This window comes from Lepidochelys kempii, chromosome 4 (genome assembly GCF_965140265.1).
Source record: "Lepidochelys kempii isolate rLepKem1 chromosome 4, rLepKem1.hap2, whole genome shotgun sequence".
NCBI classification, from domain to species: Eukaryota; Metazoa; Chordata; order Testudines; family Cheloniidae; genus Lepidochelys; species Lepidochelys kempii.
The window spans coordinates 23,851,462-23,879,042 of NC_133259.1; the positions used below are offsets into that span (position 1 = coordinate 23,851,462).

Consider the following 27,581-nt stretch of genomic DNA (forward strand, 5'->3'; position numbering starts at 1 on the left):
AATGGCAGGTGTCTGTAGAGCAAAGAAAGGTACCAAGTGAAAAATCTGATGCAAAACCCCAGAGATGTTGTTTGAACCCTGAGAGTCAGCAATCTGAAGATCAATGTGCGTGACTCTTGTTGCACTGGACAATACGGTTGGTACAACCGAAAGTGCTTGGGTTCTCTGGTACAGATTTCCCAACTCAAATCAACAGTAAGGGAAAATCTGTCCATGTCTAAACATAAAGGCTGGAGAAACTGCTAGAAAAAGTTGTTGTGAAAGGAGCAGTGATTCACGAATCTATGGATCAAGTGTCCCATGTTGAGAGGGATGTGTTGATGATTAACTGATGATGCTTAGATGTCATGTGAGGGAACAACTGAGGAATCCCTCTAACTCCACACAATGGATGAGTGGTCAGGGAAGAGGAGGAGAAGCAGGCAATCAAAGATGTTTGTCAGGCATACATTGTTTGAACCAGTCAGAACATTACCTATGCAACCACCTAGGTCCTTGGAATGAGTTCCAAGATGGAATTATCACAGTTGGTAAAGAAACTGACTGGTCAGGTTTCTGCACTGCCAGATAGTGTCACCTCCCCTAAGCCTTCAAGGTAAAGAGAACTACAAACTGTGAAAACCAGGAAGACACCATTTAATGACCTTCCCCTTTGAGAGCGAAAAGGGAAAAGAGGGGCTTTTCTTCTGTTGTTAGTGTGGCCAAGGTGATCCTTCGCCCAAAAGATTTAAACACGCCCCCTTTTTGAATGTGTTAGGGTCTTCATACCCACAACACAGCCCCTTCCACTCCTGCTGGTCTAGTCCTGCAGAGTCAGCTCCACCCAGGTTTAAAATCTCTTGTGGGAAACTGTATACAGAGCCCACTTGGCTTGCCAACAGAACTGAGAGATTACATTTGGATTTCTCTACCCAACCAGAGCCCAGGCTATATCTTTCACGATTTATCCCCTCCTTACATAAATCCTTTTACATGCATCATTTAATATAATTTCCAGAAACAATACTAACGCTGCAAATGATACAGTAAAAAACGCTATAGAGAAAGTGCTCCAAGGTTAGATTATACTATGTAAATTAAGCCAGAGCTATCTTGTCCTCTTCTCTAATGGGAAGCAGTTCTGTCCTTCTAAGCCATGGGTGAGCAAACATTTTGGCCCAAGGGCCACACTGGGGTTGCAAAACGGTATGAAAGGTCGGGTGGGGAAGGCTGTGCCTCCGCAAACAGCCTGGTCCCCGCCCCCTATCTGTCCCCTCCCACTTCCTGCCCCCTGACTTCCCCCATCAGATCCCCTGACCCATCCAACCCCCCCGCTTCTTGTCCCCTGACCACTCCCTCCCGGGACCCCCCACCCCTAACCGCCCCCCCAGGACCCCACCCCCTGTCCAACACTCCCTGTCCCCTGACTGCCCCGACCCTTATCCACACCCGTGCCCCCTGACAGGCCCCCCTGACCCATCCAATACCCCCCAATCCTTGTCCCCTGATCACCCCTGTCCCTAACTGCACCCCCCGGACCCCACTCCCTATCCTGCTCCTTGTCCCCCGCACCGGCAATCCCCACCCCCCCACCCCACCTGCTCCCTGTCTCCTGACCGCCCCCCCCGTCTGCCCCCTTGAACCTTATGCCCCTTATCCAGCCCCCCCTCCCCCTTACCATGCCACTTAGAGTGGCAGGACAGGCTTATTAGGAAGCCTGGGAGGTGGGGGGGGGGGCGCCAGCTGCACTGTCACATGGCAGTGTGGCTGTGGGGAGGTGGAACAGAAGGGGAGGGGCCAGGGACTAGCCTCGCAGTCCAGAAGCTCAGGGGCCGGGCAGGACTGTCCCACGGGCTGGATGTGGCTCACTTCTGAATTAGGTGCTTAAACATACATTTAGGAACCAAAATTGAGGAATCCAAATTTGAAAATTTTGGCTGTAGTAGTTAATACTTTATAATTCCATGCTTACAGAAACCTTTCATGGCTTTCTTAAGTTCTTCCTTTTATTCTTTCTCTTGTGATGAGTTGCATGCACCATTGTTTGTCTTCTAAAATTTAAATTTACTGATGTGCAGAACCTCAGAGAAAACAGCACAATAATTGTATTTTAACCTACTAAATTAAAAACATGCATTTGATAACTGGCGTTCCTTAGAAATCTTAGAAAAGACCTGGTAAAGGTTCTTGAAATGTCTATATTATTCACTTGACTATTAACTTTACCAAAGGAACTATAAAAAGCAGAAGCCAACTGACAGTAAAAAATAATGTGCACTTCCCAGAAATTTAAGATTGATGGGTGAGTAGTCATTTGGCAGACAAGCTATCATTTCTTCTTTTGCATTTTCTATTAGGGAGATTTAATCTGTTACTAACTAACATTTCTTCAATATTGAGGCATGAAACTTGAAACCTCTAGATGCAAGGTAATCTGTGAAGTTATTTCTCTCATCTCTCTCTACTCCAGTCCATCCAAAATGCTGCTGCCAAGGTCATCTTCCCTTCCTACTGTTTACCTCCTCCTACAATCTCTGGCTTCCCTTCCTTTTTTGTAAAGGTCAAGTTTCTCATTCAAAAGCATCTTGTAACTTCAATTCTTATATATGTTTGTTGTTCTCTCTTCCTATGACCCTTCCAACTTCCTAGATTCACTTCATATCCCTCTCTTGACCACTCTTCCGTACCTTGTGTAGGTAAGGGCAGATTGTGAAAATATGCGGCTGCATATCCCAACATGCTTTGCTGTCCACTGATTGTCCCCTGTTTGCTGATTGTGCAAAGTGTGACCTTTCCTGTTATGCCGAGATCACACGTTATTACGTTGGTTGGGAGCCAGTGAGGAAGCTTGCTGCCACATCATTGCACAACTGGTTCAGCTGTGGCTGCCCTTCTCTGCTAAAGTGGGAAGACCTTGCCAAATAACAGTGTGCAAATGTGTTGACCTGAAGGTCTTAGTCATCTTATTGCAGAGGAGGTGGAAAAGTCACCGGCATGCAGCCATTTTAACAGAACTCTCTGTGCTATGACAGTATGGAAGAAATCCTCTTACTGCCCCTCAAGCCCTTACAGCTGTGTTTCTGGTAAAACGCCCTTGGTGAGTCTTGATTACAAGATTTATAACATGTGGAATGGAATTAAAGCAGAAGTGTTTCCAAACTGACCACAAATATTGTCTTCTCTAGGAGAGGTAGGTGGTATAGTAATAATAACAGCTGCATTCCCCCCCATATCAGTTTTATCGAGGCCTACTTGAGAGTAGGAAAACCTCCCATTGTATGGACTCAAATTAACACTGCGGGCGAGACTGTTAGCTGGGGGTAAATTGACTTTAATGGTGTAATACTAATTTATACCAGCTAAGAATCAAGTCCTAAATACACACCATCCTCTTTCTCAGCTAGTGTTTATTAATATCTCACTTACACAAAGTGAGAGTCAGTTCCACAAGTCTATATGACTTCAATCAAACTAAAGGGAGCGTAGTGTGATGGGGTAGAGCTGCTCTGTAATCGCTTCTGAATACTGTATGTTGAACTGGTTATTGGGATGCCAACTGTCTGACTATATTGGTTTAGTTTAGCAGGAGGTTGTAAGAAAAAGAAACAGTGCTTCAAGACAAGCCATATCCCTGGGTAAAAGCTGGAGGGTTGTTGTGGAACAATGGGAGAGCCATTGGTACTGAGGATTCTGGCTCAACCTCCTGCTGCGCCTACAAGCCTGGATTTGTCCACAGTGGCAAAAGCCCAGGAACGGACTATAAGAAAGGGACTCTGAATTCCTAGTACAGGAATCCCTCACTTCCCAGAGGGGAGGTAGTTATTGTGGAGCTGTTTGGGGAAACCAAACTGACAGAGAAACTTACTGGGGTGTCTGAAGAATGTAGGTCTGTGTAGGCCATCATCAGGGGGTGGGGGGTTAGGACTTTATCTAAGAAAGACATGACTGTAGACTGTGGATGTTTAAATTTTTTTCTCTAAATGCTTTGTTCTGACTATTAAAATACACAATACTTCTGTTTTAAGAAAACTGGCCACTGTATTCACTACTGGTCACAGACTCCTGAAGGGAAGAACTGCAGGTGCAATTCCCTCCCAGGAGAGATGAAAGCGCGAGGTGGGGAGGTGCACTCAGAGAGACCAGAAAGGGAACAGAAGTGCAGCTGGCCCTCTAACTGTGATTTTTGGGGAAAATATTATAGTATTTGTATCTTCTTGTGACACAAATTCAGCTTTGTACATATGTGTTTGTGGACATGGGTGGCAATAGGGCCCTGTTTCCTGGAGGGCCCTTTCCATACATAGATAAGGTGGACACAATCTGTCCCTGTGTTCTTTGGATGAATAGGTGATTTCACTTTCCAGTGCAGTCGATAATGGACTTCTTACCAGAACTAAAATAACTATATTTTAAGGGAAATTTGCATGCTGGTTATATTCAGCCTGAAGGCTCCTGGCAAATTAACAATGTTTTGACCCTTCTTTATAGGGACCAAGGTAGCTTCTAGTTTATTGAGTTTCACCTCTGCTTTAAAAGGTGTACCGATTAAGAGAAAATATACGTAATTCCTATTAAATGTATGAGTAATTCTTCCTATAATTTTGGCAGAAATTATTGTACTAAATCATTCCAACTATAAGAAGTTTACTGAAAGGTTGTTTTAGGAGGGCGGAATTTTATCCCTATGCATAAAAACTCTGTGTTAGGTGTTGGCCTTGGATATTCATTCTAAACATTTCCCATTACAGGCAAAATGGTAGGTGGTGGGATTAATTTCAACTTTCACTCTCCATCTGTGTAATACTACTGTGTTTATTCTCAGTCCAAAGTTTAATGGACTTTCCAGTACTGGATCAATGCCCTCTGTGGATCGCTGTGAACATCAGCTTTGGCCAATGCCATAAGCACCACTTCATGTATATTTTACCCTTCTTATTTAATGTATTGTTAAAACCTCTGGTGTGGATGCTCTATAATAATCCAGACCTACAAGCATATAGATTAGCCGGGGAAAATCACAAATTGCTTTTGCTTGCAGATGATATGATTTCTCGCAAAATCCATGATGTCTGTAGCAGACAGACCAAAAGTCACTGGCCAGGAGAAATGGGAATTTTGGAAGTTTTTATATTAAAAAACAAAACAAAATGCAAGATTACTGTTTTAGTGAAAAATTTGTGAACCCCAGTCTTATGAATAACCAGGTACAGGAACCGTTTTTCCTGACCAGGTCGGGGGGAAGAATCATATGGTGAAAATGATGTTGAATAACTAATTGATATCATTTCATATCCTGACGCCTTGAATGCATTAGTTTTAGGAACAAGAAAAAAGATGCATTGCATCATATTGCAATGTGTGCACCATACCTTTTTGCAAATTTGCGATGTTAAATTTTATGAACTTTGTGATATTATGTACTCAATTCCCCAATTAGTTTGTAAAATAGGGGTTCTACTATATATTATTAAAAAAAGAAGGGGAGATATGATTGCTCTCTATAAATATATCAGAGGGATAAATACTGGAGAGGGAGAGGAATTATTTAAGTTCCGTACCAATGTGGACACAAGATCAAATAGATATAAACTGGCCACCAGGAAATTTAGACTAGAAATTAGACGAAGGTTTCTAACCATTAGAGGAGTGAAGTTTTGGAATAGCCTTCCAAGGGAAGCAGTGGGGGCAAAAGATCTATCTGTCTTTAAGATTAAACTCAATAAGTTTATGGAGGAGATGGTATGATGGGATAACATGGTTTTGGTAATTAAATATTCATGGTAAATAGGCCCAATGGCCTGTGATGGGATATTAGATGGGGTGGGATCCGAGTTACCTAGGAAAGAATTTTCTGTAGTATCTGGCTGATGAATCTTGCCCATATGCTCAGGGTTTAGCTGATCACCATATTTGGGGTCGGGAAGGAATTTTCCTCCAGGGCAGATTGGAAGAGGCCCTGGAGGTTTTTCACCTTCCTCTGTAGCATGGGGCACGGGTCACTTGCTGGAGGATTCTCTGCTCCTTGAAGTCTTTAAACTACGATTTGAGGACTTCAATAGCACAGATATAGGTGTGAGGTTTTTTGCAGGAGTGGTGGGTGAAATTCTGTGGCCTGCGTTGTGCAGGAGGTCAGACTACATGATCATAATGGTCCCTTCTAACCTAAATATCTATGAATCTATAAAGTACCGGTAAATTACTGCCAGAATTGGAAATAGATTTCGAGATGAACTATACAGAAGTTGCTAAAACAGCAAGTTGGAGATATAACAAAAGCGTCTCAGTTTCTGACTGTGGAAAAAAAAATTAAATTTCACATAGAATATATAGCATCTCCACAAATATTCACACTCTCCTCCATTATGTTAGGGCAATATAGCAATGGAGAAATTATATTTATGGAGAACTACATAGACACAGAGTATATTGGCTCATGACTTTGTCAAGAAGGAACCGGTGGACATGTCCTAACCAGATGCTCTTAAAAAGTTCTGTGATGACTGGCATATTTTATTGTCATTACAGTTACTTTCTGTAATGAGAATTCTATAGATAGAATTTATAGGCCAGCAGGAAACTGGTTACTGTTCCCTGATTCTCGGCTTATCTCCATCCTAGAGTGAGTTAAAGAACCTTTGGGACTGGTGTAATCTACACCAACTGGCAATGATGAGGCGGCAGGAGAGTTCTGCCAGGATGTATAGACTCCCATTCTAGATTTGTTGGTAGAATCAATAATTGATTGCATGCAGTTCTGTCCAGAATAAAGGTTACATCGCAAAGAATGTTGGGGTAAGGAGTAGAGATAGAAGTAATACTACAGATGTTTTTTTCTGTCCCAGTGTGAATTTGTTCGCACACCTGCATGTCTGGCAATTGTTCTGTTCTTTCCTCCTCCTTCTTTCAATATACATGAAAGGCACACTGGAGGCAGGAATATCTCTAGATTTATTTCCTGCTAAGTTCACCACATGTTGTCCCCCAATGAATCCCTCCTCTTTCTCCTGTTCATTAAGTAGTTTGCATCAAGGAGAAGGTGCACACTGTTTTTGAAATTCTCTGTATAAAACTAGGGAATTAGCACATTCCTCATTAAAAAATTATTTTCAGTGCTTAAATGTGATGGTTAGCAAGAGTTTATGAGAAAGACATAGTGTATCATCCATGAGGCTAACAATGAATTATATAACATCTGGAAAGTTTGGTCATATAAATAAAAACAAATGGAAACAGATGGATAAGGAACAGCTCATCTCCTATCAGAAGTTTCTGTTTTAGGAAAATGCTAAATCTGTTTTAGGAAATGGCTGTATCAACAAATATTTTAGGAACTTTTCTCTTTCAGATGTACTCATAGAGGAAGCAGATAATATAAGGTCAGATTCTTCCACAACTTGCAGTGTGAGGTGCTACTCAACATGAGTAAAGGAAGGAGAATTGGACCCACTAATATTTATTGTTTAGCATTGTCTCCTCATAAGTTAAAGAGATACAGAAGAAGTATCATGTAATGTGCACAACAAGGGAAAGAAATGTCCCTAAGAGAGGGAAAAATTGTAACATTAATGCTCTGTTGTCAAGGTTGAACTGACCAGTACTCTAAAGTATACTGTGCCATCGTTTCCCTGGTGGCACCATCAGTTCTTGCAGACTTTAACCTTTAATTGAAAAAAAGTCTAGCCTTTATTATTCCAAGGAAAATCTTCAAAATATAAACCAAGGTAGTGTTATCTTAATGAGCGTTTAAATAGACAAAATCTGCCCCAGTTCATCTATGTGAAGAATAGCTACTGAAGCCTAATGACACAAATATAAATGTCAACACTGGTAACTGTATCATTGCTGATCATTTTAGGTAATGTGTTCAGGAACAGTGGAACTGTGAGCAGAACCTGAGTGAAAAGGGACCATTAAATTATTCCCAAATCTGATCCCATTCTGTTCATGTCCTACATCTATTCTTGCCAAGGAGATTTTAATTGTGGAGTATTTGATCATCCAGTGTAAAATATTGTTTCTGTAATGTCATGTGTTTGCCATTGCTTTGCATTTAGGGGGCTTTTAGTACTTAGATGGTTGAAAACGTGTAGTGCTTGGATGGCTTTGAGCTGAAAACATAGTAGATATTGTGTTAGCCAAATTGGACAGTTTTAATATAACAGTTTATAGCAAATTTGTCCAAATAATTAAGCATAGGTTACATGACAGTTACAAAGTGCTTGTAGTTTATTCTGTCATACTGTTTTGTGCTTGCTGTACCAAAGTGTCATATGACTTGACTGTTTGAGGGAACACTAGTTTGAATAGGTTACTCTTGAAGTGGATATTAAAGTTGGTGAGATCTGGTCTCAGTCTGATATCTTGTGGAAGTTCAACGAGCACATACCTTTCACTAAGACTGTCCTGTTCCCCAGTTATCTTGAGATGAACTTGGGTCTTTCTCACTCCAATAATCTCCACTGACCATGGCCAGAGTGTGGGGGAGAGGAAAGAGGGTCCTGAGCTAACTGAGTCTTAACTTGGTTCAGGCGTTCCTTCGGCACTTCCCAGAGCGTAGGTGTGGCAGGCCAACTGCTACACCTCTTAGGATATGTCTACATTGCATCTGAGAGGGAGCCTCCCAGCTGGATCCATAGCTAGTGGCTCCTGCTAGTGTACTAAAAATATCTCTGTAGATGTTGCTTTGACGTTGTGACCCTGAGTGGAGTTTGGGCTCCCAAGCTGTGTGCACGCATGTGGAGAGCTCAAGTTGCAGCCCATGTCAGAATATCAAAGGAATGTCCACACAGCTATTTTTAGCATGCTTGCATGAGACCTTCCACCACAAGTATGTTGTTCTGGGCTGGGAGGCTTGCTCACCAATGCAGTGTAGACGTACTCTTAGGTGATGCTGCTTACTCCTCCACTGAGCCAGTCATGCTTCCCATGGGCTGCAGTTCTGCCTTATGCAGTCTGCATGGAAAGGAAGGTTCCTTCCACCCTCCATTGCACAGCTGTGAAAGGGAAGCGAATTCTAGCTACATGAAGAAAGTGGTTGCTATTTATATCACTTACACAGAGTGTCACCATCGTGTGTGTGGGCGGGGGGAATATTGATTTCATTTTAGACACTGAGAAGAAATTTAAAAATAAGGCAAAGTTAGTCCATTTTTAGGTAAAACTGAAATGGCCAGTCCATATTTTGTGAATCTTAGCCAAAATCCAACAGACAAAATTAGTTCTCAAACGTGGGAAATTTCAGTCTGACAAGAATAGTTTTGCCATAGTTATGACTTAGTAAAGTAGCGTTTTTGTTTGTTTGTTGGAAAATGCTTTTCAATCTTAGCAATAGCATTGTTAGTGTAATGTTGGCAATGACATAAAACATATTCTGAGGAGAGATATATGTGGCTTGATTCTCAACTCTTTTACACACCAGTATTCTAATGGAATCATACCGGTGTAAAGCTAGTGAAAATAGAGTGGAGAAGTAGATAATGGTTTGTATCTCCATATCCCATGTGTTTTTAAGCTGGGAGTATGTGTATGATGGAGAGGATGTAGATGCTGTGTTCTATATGAATCAAACCCTTTATAGTGTAGTCTTGCATATTGTGCCATGAACAAAATTACAGGAAATGCCTTCCATCACAGTTCTCCTCTGAAAAATGAAATATGAGAAGATTTCAGATACTTCTTTTTGTTCATAAATATTAGCTTACAGATCTTACTCAATTAAGTTGCAAAATCTATTTTTATTTTTGTACATGGAACAGAACAGATCTAAAGAACTACTGGTTTTGTATTTTTTCATTAAAAATATCTATGCTGTAAGAAATTAAATATGCTGCCAGCAATCTTTTATTTGTGATAGGGGATTTAAGGTAAAATTAGCTTGAACAGGTTTAACAGGTTTCTGTATTTCCTGCTTAAGGTATGCATTTCCAAAACACTGCGACTTAACTAGTTTCCACGGCCTAAAGATATTCTAGAACTTTCATCAGGAGTTGCTACAGTAACGAGGCACATAACACTGTATTGTAGAGTTCTAGATCAGGGAAGAGGGCTTATGACAAGGGTAACCTGTTATTCATTTGGAGGCGGACTCTAGCTTGGTAGAGTTGGGTTCTTCTTTCAGATCAGAGAGGGTGGTCTGTGCTTTCCTGTGGAATCCCAATGAAATTAAGGTATCTTGGAGAAGACCTGTTGTGAAGACTAATTGTAGAAAAGTTCAAGTTACCAACGGCGCAAACATCTGCATGTAAGTACTGAACAAAGTGTTTCTTTTTTTCTAATTACAGTAGTTAGAAGTAGGATAACATTTGTATATTTCACTTGCAGATATTTATTTTCTTTCTTTTATACACTGCTTGCACAAATGACAGGAGACCTTTTTTTTTTGTTCCTTATTCAGCTAGAGTGTTGCATGTAAATGAAGAGAACCACTGTGAGGTTTCCCGGGAGTACCCAGAGTTGTGAGGCACCTTGCTACCACCTGCCCTTAGTGTGAGGAAGCCTTGTCTGTGCCTGCCATGGGTCAGCTCCAGCACCCCACTGGCACTTCTCACTATGCCTCACAGGACCCACTGTCAATCTGTGCATTAGTTATTAGCACACTCGAGCCCTCTGAGCATCTCCCTGGAGTGGCCAGCCCCTAGTACACTGGACACTCGAAGCATTCACAGATTCACTGCCTCCAAAGAAACAGGATGGCCCAGCTTACCCATTCCACCTCGGATCACACTCCACTTAACACACAGTAGATAGATTTGTTAAAAGTGAAATCAATTTTAGGTTTCTTTTACAAACCATAGAGATTCAAGTAGTCGTAAGCAGAAATATTGGGAACAAATTATTACGTACATAATAAAATCATAACACACATTCTAGAGCCTAGACTTAATTTACAGGGTACTCTCATATCTAGCAGAGTATTGCCCACCCAAAATCCCTGCAGCACTTTACAGCCAGGCTGGCTGACATGCATACTATTAGTTTGCCTACTGAGTGAAGGATCCAGTGCATCTCTTTGCACTCCAAGTTATACCAGACCAATCCTTTGTCTTTATTCATAAAAAGGACACCCCCTGCCCTGTGCTGTTTCTTCCTGTAGATTTCCTCTCTTGTAGATTTTGCAATCTTTCAATTGGCAGCTGGCTCAGCCTGCAAATAGGGATACAGTGTTAGTCACGCAATACACAAATGGCCAAACAGGTGGATAAGTATCAGCTACCTCCTGTTTGAAAGGTTCATCTCCAAGGTACGTCACCTCTTGGTGACGTGCTTTAACTCCAAGACCTTCAGAACATAATTTTCAGTATAGATGCATAATTCCTTAAATATTATCTGTACATACATTTTGCAATGATTGTCATGACCTGTGGTCTCCTGGCTCTCAGTAAACCTCACATGCCATGCTTCAGTGACCTATTATGCAGATATCTGACCCAGGGGTTCCCTGTAAAACTTTGTGCATCCCCTGTGCCCTCTGGCAGTTGTCACCAAGGGATTCCTGGATTACAACCATGTACTGGAGGATAATGACAATTGGAGCTACTGGAAATATATTAATAATTTGGTGACATTCCTGTATTAGTTCAGGATTTCAAAGTTCTGTGAAGTGCCATGACAATTTGTGGCAGTATATAAATAATGAATACATTCTCTGACTTGCTCCACCTTCCAGATGTGCCATATTTAAAAACAAAAACAAAACCACCCAAGGTATATCAAGGAACTTTGTTCTTCCATATAACAAAAGAAAGTCATGGTAGCAGTATCTATAAAACCAAAGGAGAACTCTTCTCCCTCATGGAGAATGGCTTGCCATCAGCTCCCTCCTGTGTTAACCAAGGGAGCTCCAATTTAAAGCACCCCTGCTCATCATAACTCTGGCAGTCACATGGGGTAGGAGTCTTTCAAATAGGCAAGTTCTGAGCTAGTTAGTGCTTTATAGGTTACAAACAGGCATTGAACTCCAACTGGAGGCCTGATTTACATTGTGTCAGAAATAACATATGGTAGATTTTTCGATACTGGTTTTGGCTCCAATCCTGCAAATGCTTAAATAGGTATATAGCTTCCTTCATGTGAGTAGTCCCATTGACTTCAATGGAAGGACACGCAAGTAAAGTTATGTATGGACTTAAGTGTTTGCAGGATCAGAGCCTTATTTGCTGCCAAAGAATAGCATAAAGGGTTTCTTTTTGGTAAGTAGATATTAATTAAAGCTGGCTGAAGACTAGAAGACATTTTGTGAAAATATTTGCTGATATTTTTTCCCTCTTTTCAACAATTTTATTTTAACAAGCTAGACCATTATGTTTTGATAGCAGTGTTGTAGATTTGTTTCTAAACTATAAAGTATATTTTCCAATAGTTTCGAATGAGCTTCATTTGAGACCTTAATATGCTGTGGCAATGTCTTCCACCCCTGATCCCTCCTTCAAATAAATCTACCAAACAATATTTTGATTATGTATAGTTTGTAAACAGGAAATTTTTTTCATTTTCTTCTCCTTTTTTAATTTAAGGCCATTTATTTCTGGTAAAAAATTTTGCATGTTGTACAAGATTAGATGTTCGGCATTTTTAGGTCCAGTTCTGATTCTGCATACACATCTTTTCCTTTGTATGCATCTTGCTTTCAGAAGGAGAGGTGTGTTAATTGTATGGTCTTTTGGCAAGAATATAAGTTAATATGCTTTAGTAGTTGACAACAACTAGCTGGACTTTGGCTGACCCTCTGCAGCTTTCCAATATGGCCAAAGAATTCCTCTTTTCTGACTTGGAAGGGAAAACCAATCACTCTAATGCTAACTGTGGACTTTTCAAAGTATTCAGTAACAGTAATTTGCTTCCATTCATGTGTAATGCACAGAAAGTCACTGGTATTAAAATAGAGGTCAGTGGAAGAGATCTCCTCCAACATTGTGTTCCCATCTGTCTAAACAACAGTTTTGCTTACACTTGCTTTTGCTACCGGTGGAACTCATATTGTCAGTCGGTAGCACATGACTCTGCGGAAGGCAATAGGCATCTTCATATGTCACAAATTAAGGTCAGTTTTATTGCCAAAACCAGAGGATCACAGGTGCAAAAAGTCACTATACATTCTCAGTCACTCTGATATTAAAGATTTGAAAGGGGGATCCAAAAAGCCAGACTCAAGTTTGGAACAGGATCCTGTGCTGCCTCACTGCCCTGGGATTCTGTCCATAATAAATAGTTTATTCAGGAAAAAAGAAGTAGAACAAGAAGACCTGCATGCCAAGTGTTGACGAAAAGATCAGTGCCTTGTACATTGGAGGAATTGTTTGAGAACAGTTTGTCCTTGTGTAAAGATTGTCCCATAATGCTACATAGGTCAAGGAGACCTTGAAGATATCTGCTGCTTTATGAGCTGATGGACAACATTTCCTGATATCAAAATTTTTAAAGGAACAATTTGCTATGTCTATTTTTCCTCAAATATCATCAACGTAAATAATAATGAGTGGGGAATCATTCTTAGAACTGAAACTTTGAGCAACCTAAGTCCCTACACAGCTTGATGAATCCCTTAAGGATATTGACTGTTTCACTGTTGCTCAGTGTGGATGTTTAGCAGCAATGTTTGAAGCAGAAAACATTCTTGCATTATTTGATGTTGCATATAAGTTAGATCTTGACTTTCTTGGCAAATGCCTTCAAGATTCCATTCGGTATCCTTGATGATGAGTGAGATGTAAATGCAACTTGTAAGAAAAATTGCCAGGACAAGAGAAAATTGGGAGAAATGGTTAAAACTTGTAAAAGCTAGTGAAATGAGGAGCACCTAAACATTAGGGCCTCTGTCAAACTTTTTAGGTTTCAAGATGCATTTTCCTTAAAGGAAGATAAATTCTGTCAACTGTCCTTGGAAGATATTTCATATACAGTTTACTTTTAAAAGATTTCAATCGTGAAGTAGAGCCCCATAAATCAATGTGGTGGTCTTCCACAATCCAAAACCCTCTAGTTGGTTTTATATTCAGGCATTATTTTTCTAAATGTAAACCGAATGCTTTAACAGTAAATAAATTAGAAACTGAGCTTAACCCAAACGCTTGAACCATACCCATGATCATCTAAGTTTGGAGTCTGAAATTCTCTTTCTAATAGGCCAAATTGAAATGTTATGCAGCCTTAATTCAGCTGCCTTCTGTAGGTCTTCTCATAAAGTCTTTAGATAACGTGATCATATACTATCTGTTGTACAGGACCCAGGCCTCATTCAGCACACAGGATGGACAGGGAATAAAGCAGAAGACTGCAAGAAGAAAAGGGGGCTTATTGTTTAAGGAACTGAACTTGGACATAGAACTGGCTTCTGTTCCATGTTCTCTTCCTGGCTCTGCTGAAAATTTCCCATGTAATACTGTGCAAGAGTATCATAATGCATCATCTATCTATCTATCTATCCATCCATCCTCTGAATTCAGGCTGCATAGACAGCTTTAATTCTGGCATTTACTAATTTTTGAGTGCTTTATTTTGTAATTGTAATCTTCTTTTAACGGTTTTTTTGAATGTTATATATCACTTTTTGAAAAACGTTGGAACTTGCTGAGTAATTTCTCTCAGGTGAACCTTTTTCAGTGAGAAGTGAAGTTGTATTTCTGTGTACCTCCTTTGAGTAGGCTCCTGCAAGCCTTGCTCAGGGAAAAAATCCCACTGATATTGAGCATCAATTTAATGGGAGTTCTATAGGCCTTGCAAAAGCAAAATCAGAGCCCTGTTAATCTAAGGAACAGTAAAAAAAGCAACCCTTTACTCATGTGTTTTGTAACCCAGCTATTATAAATTATCTTGACTTGAAGTTGAAATTTAACAAAAAAAGTTAAAATGTGAGTCCTCTGGCAATTAATACAATGCACTTTATATTTGATGGGAAAATGTCTGGATAAGATTTGCAGGATTAGGCTTTTATTATATAAGACCATGATATTAGACTCTGTCGTCCTTCGCCTTTAAGTGCGGGTTATTTGGCTGGCTGGCCAAATGAAGGGAACAGTGCTTTATGGCTGGAGATTGGAACTGCTGCAAAAGGGTCAGCGTGGTCCCTGACTCATCTCCTAGAGATGCAGGGTTTAAAAGGGGCAGCTCTGTGCCTGAAGCCTCCCTTTTACACGGACCAAGGCTGAAGCAGGACCCACCCTCCTTCCCCTTTAGGTGGTAAAATACCAGGTTTGGTCAACACCTGCTGTCATAAATATAAAGGGAAGGGTAAACCCCTTTGAAATCCCTCCTGGCCAGGGGAAAGCTCCTCTCACCTGTAAAGGGTTAAGAAGCTAAAGGTAACCTCGCTGGCACCTGACCAAAATGACCAATGAGGAGACAAGATACTTTCAAAAGCTGGGAGGAGGGAGAGAAACAAAGGGTCTGTGTCTGTCTGTATGCTGCGTTTGCCAGGGACAGAACAGGAATGGAGTCTTAGAACTTTTAGTAAGTAATCTAGCTAGGTATGTGTTAGATTATGATTTCTTTAAATGGCTGAGAAAAGAATTGTGCTGAATAGAATAACTATTTCTGTCTGTGTATCTTTTTTGTAACTTAAGGTTTTGCCTAGAGGGGTTCTCTATGTTTTTGAATCTAATTACCCTGTAAGATATATACCATCCTGATTTTACAGGGGGGATTTCTTTATTTCTATTTACTTCTATTTTTTATTAAAAGTCTTCTTGTAAAACACTGAATGCTTTTTCATTGTTCTCAGATCCAAGGGTTTGGGTTTGTGGTCACCTATGCAAATTGGTGAGGCTTTTTATCCAACATTTCCCAGGAAAGGGGGGGTGCAAGTGTTGGGAGGATTGTTCATTGTTCTTAAGATCCAAGGGTCTGGGTCTGTAGTCACCTAGGCAAATTGGTGAGGCTTTTTACCAAACCTTGTCCAGGAAGTGGGGTGCAAGGTTTTGGGAAGTATTTTGGGGGGAAGGACGCGTCCAAACAGCTCTTCCCCAGTAACCAGTATTAGTTTGGTGGTGGTAGCGGCCAGTCTAAGGATAACGGGGGTAATATTTTGTACCTTGGGAAAGTTTTGACCTAAGCTGGTAAAGATAAGCTTAGGAGGTTTTTCATGCAGGTCCCCACATCTGTACCCTAGAGTTCAGAGTGGGGGAGGAACCTTGACACCTGCTGTGGGCATTTTTTTTTAGGGGGGCTGGGAAGGAATTTTTCCCTTACCACCATATTGGCTTGGGTGCAGTTGGGTTTTATTTTCACCTTCCCCACAATGGGTTTCAGGAAGGGATTTGTTCATGCATGGCATGATGGGTGGTAGGCCATTTGTCTCAACTCATTATTTAAGTGTAGGATGGATGTTCAGTGCAGGTACTCCATAGGAAAGGTATACAGTGACCAGATAAATGGCTTGGAAAAGGACTTGAAAAGAGGTGTTCATTAAAGGAACAAATGGGGGGCGGCTGGGGACTTCTATGATTGGTAAGGCAGGGAGCCAACCCCACATTCTTATAGCCCACCTTAACCCTCCTACGGGGAGGGGTGGATGGCAAGGTCCCGGAAAGGGATTTGCTGGAGGGACCTGGATGGAAAAAGAGGGGGAACTGGTTGAAGCCCTCGGGTAAGTACGGAAAAACATGGGGTTACCTGAACTGTACACTGTTATCTGCCTGGTAGTCCTCGACATCGACTAATAAAGTTGTGGCCTCATTAAACCCATGTCAAATGTCTCCTGTCCTTCTTTTGGTATAGCCAGAAAACCACTCCATTTACATTCAAATTCTATTTATGGCATCGCACTCACTTGGCTCCAGTCTGTCCCCATTGGATCTTATGTGATCCCTTTGGAAGTGCATATTTCTTAAGTGCATAATTTAGCTAAACGTGTACCAAATTGTGGCATATAGCCTGTGAGCTGTCTTCCCCTGTGTACTGTCTGCAGATGAATACATACATAAAACTCGGAGAACTGGTGTTATGTTAACCTATGGTGGACATTTGATAAACAGAGATGGCAGTTGCTGAGCCTATTGCTATAAACCAAAGCCCACTGCAAAACTAGTGGATAGTCTGGTTAAGTGCATGATGCTTACATGTTCCTATGCCTGTCCATATAAGTGGAATCCCTGTGGTCCTAATTTTTTGTTTCTTTCTTTGTGAAATGAGATGTTGGAAAACTGAAACTTTTACTGGATTTTCTGGGGGTAAGGTGAAGAAAAGTTGTGATCTTAGTACAATTACAATTTACTTGAAATCAAAGGTAGAGACCTGACACAAATTGAGAATTTTTCAAAATACCTACCCACCCATTGGCTGTTTTTAAAATGTTATTTCGAGTATTACACATGGAGGAATTTACAGGTATTGATACATTTTCAAGATGTTGTCTCTGAATGGATTTGAGCAAATATATTTATGATACTGTTTTAATCATTTATTACAGATAAATAACATTGTTAGCCTGTCTGAAATCTTGACATGTGGGTTTAATTTCTGCATCTTTTGTTTGAGGATGACTGATTCTTGAATATTAACAATAATCAAACTATCCATTGAAACATTAGACTCCACAGCATGTGTAAAAGGAATTTGGTGCCTTGTATTTTAGGTCATGAAGTCTTTACCCTTAGGGTAAGTCTAGTAGATGTAATTACACATTTTAAGCGCTAGTTGAACCCGTAACCTGTGTTTCCTCTGCACTAATTACAGGATGTGAAAATGGCCAAATGAAAAGCTTATTCATAGATATTAACGGAATTAGTTTAAGCTACTGTTACCTTACATTTAATGTATATGATTTCTCTATACACTCAAACACAGACAAAATTTAATACCATCATTTTTTTCATTTATAATTCTCACTTACTTACTGAAGTTTGCCTTTCAGAAAGAAATGACGTTTATAGGTTGCTATGTTATGTAAACTGTTAAATAAAGATATATATTAAAGTGATGCTGCCAGAAAGTTTAGCCCCCAAAGTTGATTCTATTTAAAGCAAAACAAAAAGAGTAGTAGCTGGGATTTTTTTTTACTTATTTTCAGAAAATAATAGAACTGTTTCTATGGTTTTCCATGAAATCAGTTTATTTTTTTAGACATTGCCCTGCAGCATTTTCACCCAGACTTTAGGGTATTGTGTGAGACCATGAGAGCTGGAAGCTCCAAGTGGCTACAAAATAAACAAAATTGAAACTCACTAATCTATTTTCATTGTCCAAGTTGAGTGAAATGCAAAAATTAATAAAACAACATGAATGGTGAAACGTAAGGTAATTAAAGCTCAATAGGCTCCAAGTGTTTCTGGTTTTGTTTTCTTAACATTGCCCTGGCAGAGAATAGTCAATGTATGCTTAATCCTTTACCTTCTAGTAGTGGCACTTTATTGTTAGCTGAATCTGACAGAAAAATTATCAGATTTTATCTGTGAAGAGGAAATATTGAATGATTGCCCGCATTCTCAGAAAAAGATAAAATCTTCACTTTTTTAATGAAAGCTTAGAATTTGAAGAAAACCTTCAGAATTCAGCTAAAATTGTCATGAGAGCCTAACATGGAGGTAAGCAGGTGGGTTCTTCTCAAAGGCAGTGGGTTTTTTTTTAGTATTGCAGATGTTAAAGTAGTTTCTGCTGTGTGACTTTCAGTGAGGCATTTACAATCATTCTCATGCTACTTTTACTGAAAGCAGCATTTGCACATCAGCTCCTGAGAAGAGAGCATGTGCAATGAAGTGACAAAGGGGCAGACCTTCATTGAACTATGTTAAAATCTTAGCAAATGCCGACTAAAAATACTCACTCGTGATTTTTGAGTAGCATGTAACTTTTTTTTAGTTTTTAATCTCCCCCGTCTAGAAAAGCACACACTCTCTCTTGTTTAAAAATACATACAGTTTATAGCACACCTTCTGTCTAAAGATCTCAAAAAGCTTTTAAGATCATTAAGTAGCTGACAAAGCTTCACAATATCCCAGTAAGGCAGATATAGTAACATTGGGAAAATTGAGGCATGAGGAAGCTGAGTGATTTACCCAGTCTCACACATTGAGTCAGTGTAGGACTCCCAATTTCCAGTTGTGTTTCCTGTCATCTAGACATAAGACCAATAATGGTTTGGTGGTTAAGACAAAGGACTGGGAATTAAGAGATCAGAATTCGATTTGACAACCCTTGTAGGCCCAAATTTTGTGTGTGCGCCCCTGACTTAGGTTTTAAATCCACCAGCTGGCATTGGTGTCAGGGCAGCACAAAGGAAACAGAGCCAGTATAATAATAAAGAAGTACTAAATTTAGGCAAAGGCTATATTTGGTTCCATATCAGTGTGTTTTGATGGTTTCCACACAATGAGAGAGAACCTTTCTTTAGGAAAATAACTAAAAAGTACAAATGCAAAATAAGATTTTTTAAATGAAGATTTCCTGCTTGCTGATTAAAATCATGATTTAAAATGGTGATTTAAATCCATTTCCTCTGAAACCCACTCATCCCTTTGACAATCTCCCCTTAAAATGTAGTTTTCTAATATTAATTTGTGTAAATCAACTCTTTGGATACAACACTTCTATTTCAATTATAGTTACATTGTTTTGAAAAAATAATCTTCTCTTGATACACATGCTTGATTAGAACCCATCTGCATTAACAGAATATATGGCTGTGCAACGTGAGGGCACGAAGTTGCATCCCTTTGTTTTGTTTTGTTTATAATTTGAGTTTAATATTCTAAAACTTCATTTTAAGAAATCCTGGTTTTGCCATTTGTGTACTATGCAGTTCTACTTATACAAAGCATAGATTAGGTGATTTGAGAAGTACCGTATATATAAAGAGAGATCAGTAAAATTGGAACCTGAGCAAAACTAAACAGCATTTTTCATTCAGAGGGGTGTTACTTTGCTGAAGGGTGTATATCTGTGTGGTTGAGCTACAGTGGGATGGATGTGAGCTTATGGGCAGAGCTGCATGTATTGAGGTGTGACCCTTCAATTGGTAAATAATATACTAAATTATCTTTCCTTTCATCTTTGTGTCAAAATGCATTTTTCAGGCTAATGCCTGAGATCAGTTGAGTGCTTTTTCTAAAGAACTTTGAGAAACAAGTAGGTTGTATTTGAAAGGGAATAAAACTAGCAAATCATTAACATCAACAAATATAATAAAACATCTAGAAAAGGAACTACTCTATTATTGGACCATTCTGCACATTTATTAGAGGGCAATAGAATGTCACATTTTAAAAAAAGCTTGGATAAAACTTCAAAGGTTTTAAATTAACATAGATTTTATTTAAAAAATTAAAATCTGAACTGAGACAAAATGAAGACGAAATCTAACAGAGAACCCCCTTTATTTGAAAATATTAAATGTTCACCCTGTAGCATCCAACAGCCTTAGAGTTTGAACATTGGTGCCTCTTCATAATGTTTGTAAATGGCTACCAGACTTTCATGTCAAATTATAGAATAATTATATATTAGCCAACTGGTGCAACATTCAGGATGTTGTACTTTTTATAAATATCCCTTTGCCTTCTAAGAAACACAGCTCTGTTCTGGGGAACTCATCTGGAAAGAGTATTTCTTCGGGGATATGGAGATCATGGGCAGAATTCCAGCTATATGGAAAACCTTTGGAATGGAGACTGGCAAAAAAACATCAGGAGGCAGGAAGTTTTGCATAGGTCATTTTTTGTAACCTTTGTCTGAAGAGCAAGAGCTGCAAACATGTATTGAGCTTTTGACCCCAGATTGTTTAGCTGAAATATTATACACTGCTCATGCCCATGAAAAACTTTAGTGGGATAACACTTGATTCTAAACCTTCCCAATCTATAAACAATTTCAATATATTTTAATTGACTTGTAATTATCATCATTTTGTCTGGAGCCCTTAACATTCAGGAACCTTCAAACGCCAAAATAAACCTTTAATGGTAGGAGGAGAGGTATGTTTGTCTCTCAATTACTTTCTGTTACAATGGGGTCTGATGGAGGATAGCTGATTCCCCAATAAAGGGCAGCAGGAAGCTGAAGAGAGGGGTGAAGCTTAGGAAATTGTGGCAGGGACTGAGGAAAGGCAGGGAAAAGTAGATGAGTTGCCCCAGCTGGGAGGGCTGGGAGAAGCCTGCTAAGGCAAGAGGAAGGAAGAGCCTGAAGACTCTGCTCCATCCAGCCAGGTAAAACCTGAAAAGTGGTGATTGAATTGGGACCCAGCTCTGGAAAGGAGGGCGGGGGAATTACTCCCTACCTAACGGAGAAAGAGACACTGAAGTGGGGCTGGGCCTTGGAGGACCAACGTGTTGACTCTGAGGACTGAAAGAACTGGACCCTGGAAGGGGAATGTTTTAAATACAATAGCCTACAGTTCTTATGGGACCCTGAAGAGAGGAACACAGATGGGGTGCTGCAGTATGACCTCTAACTGCAACGGGGTGCTTGGGTGGCAGATGACCCTATTACAAGTAGCCATATTAGAGAACTCCTTTTTAATTCTTTTGATTCAAGCTGATGAAGTCTGGGCATATGTGATGATGACGTGCCTTCTGATTCTCATGTAGCAGGTGATGGATCAAAATAGCAGTTTGGATATATAGTATGAGAAAAAGGTTCTTTCTTGTTTTTCCTCAGATGTGGAAAGTGCAGCAGATGATGTGCAATAGGTGGTGAGCTGGTTAGTTCTAAAACAAGATACTGAAACAAATGATGGATTAAGCATGAAAGAAGCAACTAAAAAGCTTCTGCTCTTATTTAAATTGGTGGTAGTAATTTAAGGTGCTGTAAATTAGAAAAGGAGGGAGGCATTTTGTGATTGTTTAAATTATTATGCTGGATTTTTTAACTTCTTATTTTTCAATACATCAGAGTGAAAGGAACTGTAATTCTATCTCTTGATACTGTGTTCAATCCATTTAGATTTTTCTAATTATTCACAAACAGGCCAAAGTCTGAGTGAGCTGCTAACACTTTCGTTACATTGTTGCTTTCCACCCCACTTTTAAGTTATGATTTCTTTCCTGTTGTAGCTGTCATGTAAATTGATAGCTGGGTCAACATATTTAACTGTTCCTTTAATCTTATTCTTTTAATGAAAAGGGTTTCTGCACATACAGAGGCTGATCTGGAAATGATTTGGGGAGCTTGCTTTTTCGGAAAACTGTGTATTTTTTTAAATAAGTATAATGCAGTCTTGGCCCACTGTGTCAATAATTAGTTCAGGGAGACTTAAGCAAAGAAGTTATTCCTATTGAGATACTTTTTATGCAGGGCAATACTTATGTAAAACTGGTGTCACTAGGTTAGAGAGGCTTAACTCTAAGGGTTGGGTGAGGGGGGGAATTTATGGTGGCTCTTTGAGTCTTTGCCCACGTGCATTTCACTTTTGGTGCAAATGTGCCTCGTGCACATGAGATTGGAATTTTTGACCAGCAATTGGGATTGTACCTGCAAGAAACCATCTTGAAGAGCCGAGTTACTGTAAGGTAATTGTGTGTATGTGTGTGTGTTTCAAGTTTTATAGTCTGGTGAAACTAGATTTCGATCTTGTAGTCAGTTGTTTCTTCTAAAGTTAGGAAAGAAGAAAAAGTTATTTCAAAAAATCAGATACATTAACTAAAATGAATAAAATCACTTTGTCATGTAAATATTCACTTGCCATTCCAGAGCTCCTAGAGGAAATAGCCATATCCTCTTTGATTATATAGGCATTTTAATGAAAAATTCTTCCTTGGTATCTAAATTCAGCCCCTGAAGACCAGGTTGGTACCAACCCTCCCTGTTTTTCTGTCCCTGTAACAACTGCAGATTGAAGACTTGTAGCACTCTGGATGTTGCCGTTCTCTTTGCTCTTACTAGCACTTTTTTCCTCTTATGTCCAACAGGATCTGAGTCTGTGGGCCAGCAGATAGGTGTTCTTCTTTCCAGAACAAGAGCATTCTGGTCTTAACTGCCCAGCAGAAGATCCAATAGTCTGTTAAAGTGCAGGAAGCAATACACAGAAACCAATATGCAGTGCTCCATCCTCTGCTAGTGAAGATGCCCTAGAAAATCAGGAGAGATTGAGGTCTTTCTTGTATCATTGTGTCTCCTTGGTCTTGAAGGTACTGATTTTGTTGCTGTCTCCTCATGTAGATGTCCCAGCCATGGCTCTTGCTTTGGGACAAACTATATCAGAACCCAGACCTCTTTGCACAAACCCACACAAAGTAAATCCAGCCATATATAAGCTGATAAATTGATTTTCCAAAGCCTTCAGCTGCTTCCCTGGGATTGTTGTTTCACCCTCACTCTAGGAAGGGCTCTAGTTCCAATGTTTGTCAATGAACCAGGAGCATATGCCTTTCCTGCTCTTGAGTCTCTGCTGCACTGTGGAATGTTTTTCTCTAGGGTTTTGAGAAAGTCAAAAGTCTTTGTCAAAGACTAGGTCAGAGACTCTTGGGTGTACTGAGAGCTTTGAAGCTGATGGACCTGTGAGAAAAGTTGATCATTCATTTTTGTATTTATCATTTCCTTTGAGATTTCAGGCCATTCAGACCTGTTAATCAGACGTGTGGCTAAATGGAGTCATAATTTGGTCCTTTAGACCCTCATCATATCATCTGGAAGAGATGTCTCTCCATTTTCCTATCAAGGTTTCCGTCCAAACTGCAGTCATGTCTTCCCACATCAACCATGAAATTTCTCTTTCTTCATCATGTCCCAAGTCCTAGCATCCTGAAACAGTTTTGCTACACTCTCTCAGTGCGGTCTCACCAATGCTGTGGAGATCTCCTGACACTTAAAATGCCAGAGTATTCAGGCCAATCACAGGATTTCTTCCACACAAATCTCTGGCCCATAGAATATTAAGAGCATTGTTCCTTTTTCTAGCATTAATTAGCACAATTATCCCTTTTGGCTGTCTAGCCATCATTGAATTATTCTATTTGGGTTCACCTTTTTTTATTTTTTATTTTTAAAAGGCCCTTTGCCAAAATGCTTCTGTTTGGTAGTGGGCACTTTAAATGTGGGTGGCACAATCATCTGTAGCTCTAATTAAGCCGTTTTGTATCTAACTGTTTAAAGCTGTTTTCCCCTCTCCTTTTCCTTTTCCTTTGGCTTTTTCTTTTTCCCTGAATTGGTCATGCATCCTAATAGTCAGAAACGGGGGTCTGGGTAAATAGGTAGTTGATATTTTTTCCAGTCTACTGCCTCTTAGTATTCAGAATCTTATGTGGTTAGTTTAAGTGTATTTCACTAAAGTAATCAGATATGATACATAATATTACTCAGAGACAACACAGCTAGATTCTGTTCTGATTTATGCGTCATCAACAGGATTTTAACTAGTGTAAATTCCAAATGGAGAATTTAGGTACACCTCAGATGCATATTCATCAGATTACATATTACACCTCAGATGCATATTCATCAGACTTTTCATTCATCCTAAATGGCCCAGAGCTACTGTTTATGAGATGCACTAAACCAAAAGAACACTGCTTGACCTGTATCCAAGGATTTGTATGTATTGCAATTGGGATGGGGGGAAACCCTAGTCATCTTATTTGCAAAGATGATCTTGCAATTACCATGAAATAAAATAAACATGGATTCCTACAGTGCCATTTAAAAGGTCACTATTCAATATAGAATCACACATTATAACTTAAGTAGTTCTTAAAAATGAAATTACATTTGCCATTAAAAAAAAAAACCAACTACAGTTATTACACAGTGTCTGAGATGCCTTTGTTTTTCCCCAGTTCTAAATCTTTCTTCTCTTGTATTAGAGAGTATTGTATTTTATTATTCTACAAAGCAGTCTGAGCTCTTATTAGCAGTGGATTTCAGTTGAAAACAAAAGGTTCATATTTCATATAGGATGTTTTAAAATGGGTACTTATCACACTAATCTGGTGAGGGGGAAATGAAATTCAGTTGAGATCAGAAAAGGCTCAGTTTGTGAGTGCCTGAATGGAGTAGAGAAATACAGAAAAATAGTGTGAGTGAGAAAGAAAGAGAAGGGCTGGGGGAGGCTTCACCCACAGAAGTACTTTCCTCCTCCCCGAAAATCCGCTGTTAATTTTAGTACCTACATATTCCAGAATCACATAATCCTGGGACCCTCTGATCTGCCTTGGGAGTGAAGGCGGGGGCAGTTCTACTGGGATCCAGAACTCAGGGCCCCCTCCCCCCGGATCTAACATCTATGTAAATAAAGTGAAATGGGAGGGGCAGGCCTCAGCGAGCAAGATGTACAAGGGCCCCAGATTTCTCTCAATGGGCCTGGTTCTGCCACTTTAAAACTTAAAAAGGTGCTCTGAAGTGTGTGCCCCAGGTTGCACCATAGCATGGTGAAATCCCATTGTCCTTCCTGTGAGAATAGCTAAACTCACAGGAATGAATGCATTGATTCAGTTTCAGCTGAAATTCTTTAACTGAAGCAGCTTGTTGGCCCTTAATTAGAAGCACTTGTCTGCTTCAGTTCCTTGCACAGAATATAATTTTTTCCTTTCTCTAGGAGAACACACACATGCTGACCATTCACAAAGTATTCAAATCATCATAGCTTTGTGTCCTAGAAAGAACCAGTATCCAAACCGCTGTTTAAAAAGTGAGTTACGTTTTCTGAAAGATAATGTGACCCCACAGAAATCCACATGCTAAGTATTTGTATACATATAGTTATTTTTTCTTACAAAACTTCTCAATAAGGACAAAGTCTCTTTGCCTTGCAAAAGAGACATCAAATGAAATTTCATCTTACTCGTGTTGTAGCACTTTTCTGTCATTTGCCTCACTTCAAGAAGTTTCCTGACGGATTCTATTCATTTTCTCAATCGACTAAGTACTACTGATTCCAAATAACTTGTTTAATTATTTTAAAGCTATCTCTGTAATGATTCCAAGCTTTGCCTCTTTCTCAGCATTTGCCTTGAAGGCCTGATAACTTTCTGTTATTAGCTGAAGAGTCTTTGATCCTGTAGGCTGCCTCACAATGCATGCTTTTTAAATGGATGGAATCCTTTTGGAAGACGTGTTGTGAGAAATGGAGTAAGAAAATCATGAAAATACTATTCAACTGCACTGAAAAATATTGCAAATTAAATACACAATAAATATTAACCTGTGGCAGAAATTAGCTTCCTTATCTTTTGAAACAGAACATTTTAACGATTAAGTACGTTTTTTTCCAACTTTTTGGTGTACCTGTGTCAGTTTACACTAGGCCCTAGACTCTGTCAGCCAGTGTTAAATTTTAAGTTTCTGTCTCTGTTTTTCAGGGGAGATTTAAGGGAATGATAAATTGCATATAAAACACTCAGGAATGTGAGTGTTTTATATGCAATTTACAATAAATAGTGATTGAATTTAGCTCAAGTTCTTATAGCCAGTGACCTCTTTAGCTTCTTCCACTGTGGCCATACACACCTTCTCTGTACATTATGTACTGATGATATTGTGGCTGCCAGAACCCAACAACAGTCTACTAAAATAAAATGATCAGTAAAGCACAACACACATTGTGTTGCCCTTTCTGTGCATAGAAACATTGCTTCTTCTCTGAGTTGTTTGGCTTTTGGAGGAGTAGAGGGAGTGAAGGAGTGTTCCTTTAGCATCCACCTGATCCATTTGTGAAATCCAGGGTAAAATGTATGCATCTTGACCTAAATACTTACGTGAAGTGCCTGACAACAAGAATCTTACCAAAATCAAAAATGCAGGTTCTTGACAGATTTTCCTACATAGAGTGTGATAGGGACAGTAGTGGGGGACTACACAATAAAATAAAAAGTGTATAAATTCTTTAAAAGCTACCTATTTTGAAAGCCCCTATCTGGAATACCCGGTGTCAGGGGAAAGAAAGATAACACAATAAAGCCACTGCTCTCGTCTATCTTGATTTTTGCAGTATATACATAATTGTTCACATAATTTTATGCTAATATAGTAGGGATAAATTCTGCTTGAGGAATCCATTTTGATGTAATTAACTTTAAAGTGATGAAACAGTGTGTTTGAACCCTCACTTCATATAAAACTTCTTATTTCAACACTCTTTAAAATCACCAGCCTGTATCAAGAAGAACAATCTATAGTTTTCATTCCCTTCCAATGCTCTGCTGCCAAGGTTTGTATTTTTTTTAGGTGGAAAACAAGTTTCAACTGTATTTGTTTGAAGATAAATAGCTAAACCGGTGTTGTTTAAAGAAACATACAATAGATTGAGTGTTCACAGTGGATTTATTTGTGCTCATAGAGATGACTTCAGAGCTAACTGGTAATCTGCTTAGTCCCACCACTTATGTGTTGTGATATAATTTCTTAAATCTTGAAACACGCCCCCCCATAACAGTGTGTCCATTGTGTATGTTCTCTTCTAATGTATACATGCATCATGCTAGTTGCTGAATTCTGCACTGCCCAGGGGAGCAAAGGAAGGTGCAGGAAGATCCCAGGAACAGTGGAAGCGGGGGAGGGGCATTGTAATTTGTGTTGCAAATTTCCTGCTCCTCATGAGCCTGTGGAGACACATTGTGCATGAGTAAGACATGACTGGAGTCCCATGTGAGGAGGAAGGTGAAGCTGGGGAACTGTCGCTCTCCAGGCATTATGCCTCCTAAGTAACTCAGTTTAAATTCCTCCAGAGAAATCTATGGAAATTACAC

General features: G+C 39.6%; 1 protein-coding gene across 1 annotated transcript in view; it reads left to right on the plus strand.

The window, feature by feature from the left end:
* Positions 1 to 27,581, plus strand: part of BMPR1B (bone morphogenetic protein receptor type 1B) — a 356,174-nt gene that overhangs the window by 38,755 nt on the left and 289,838 nt on the right. The gene's annotated exons all lie outside the window — the stretch shown is intronic.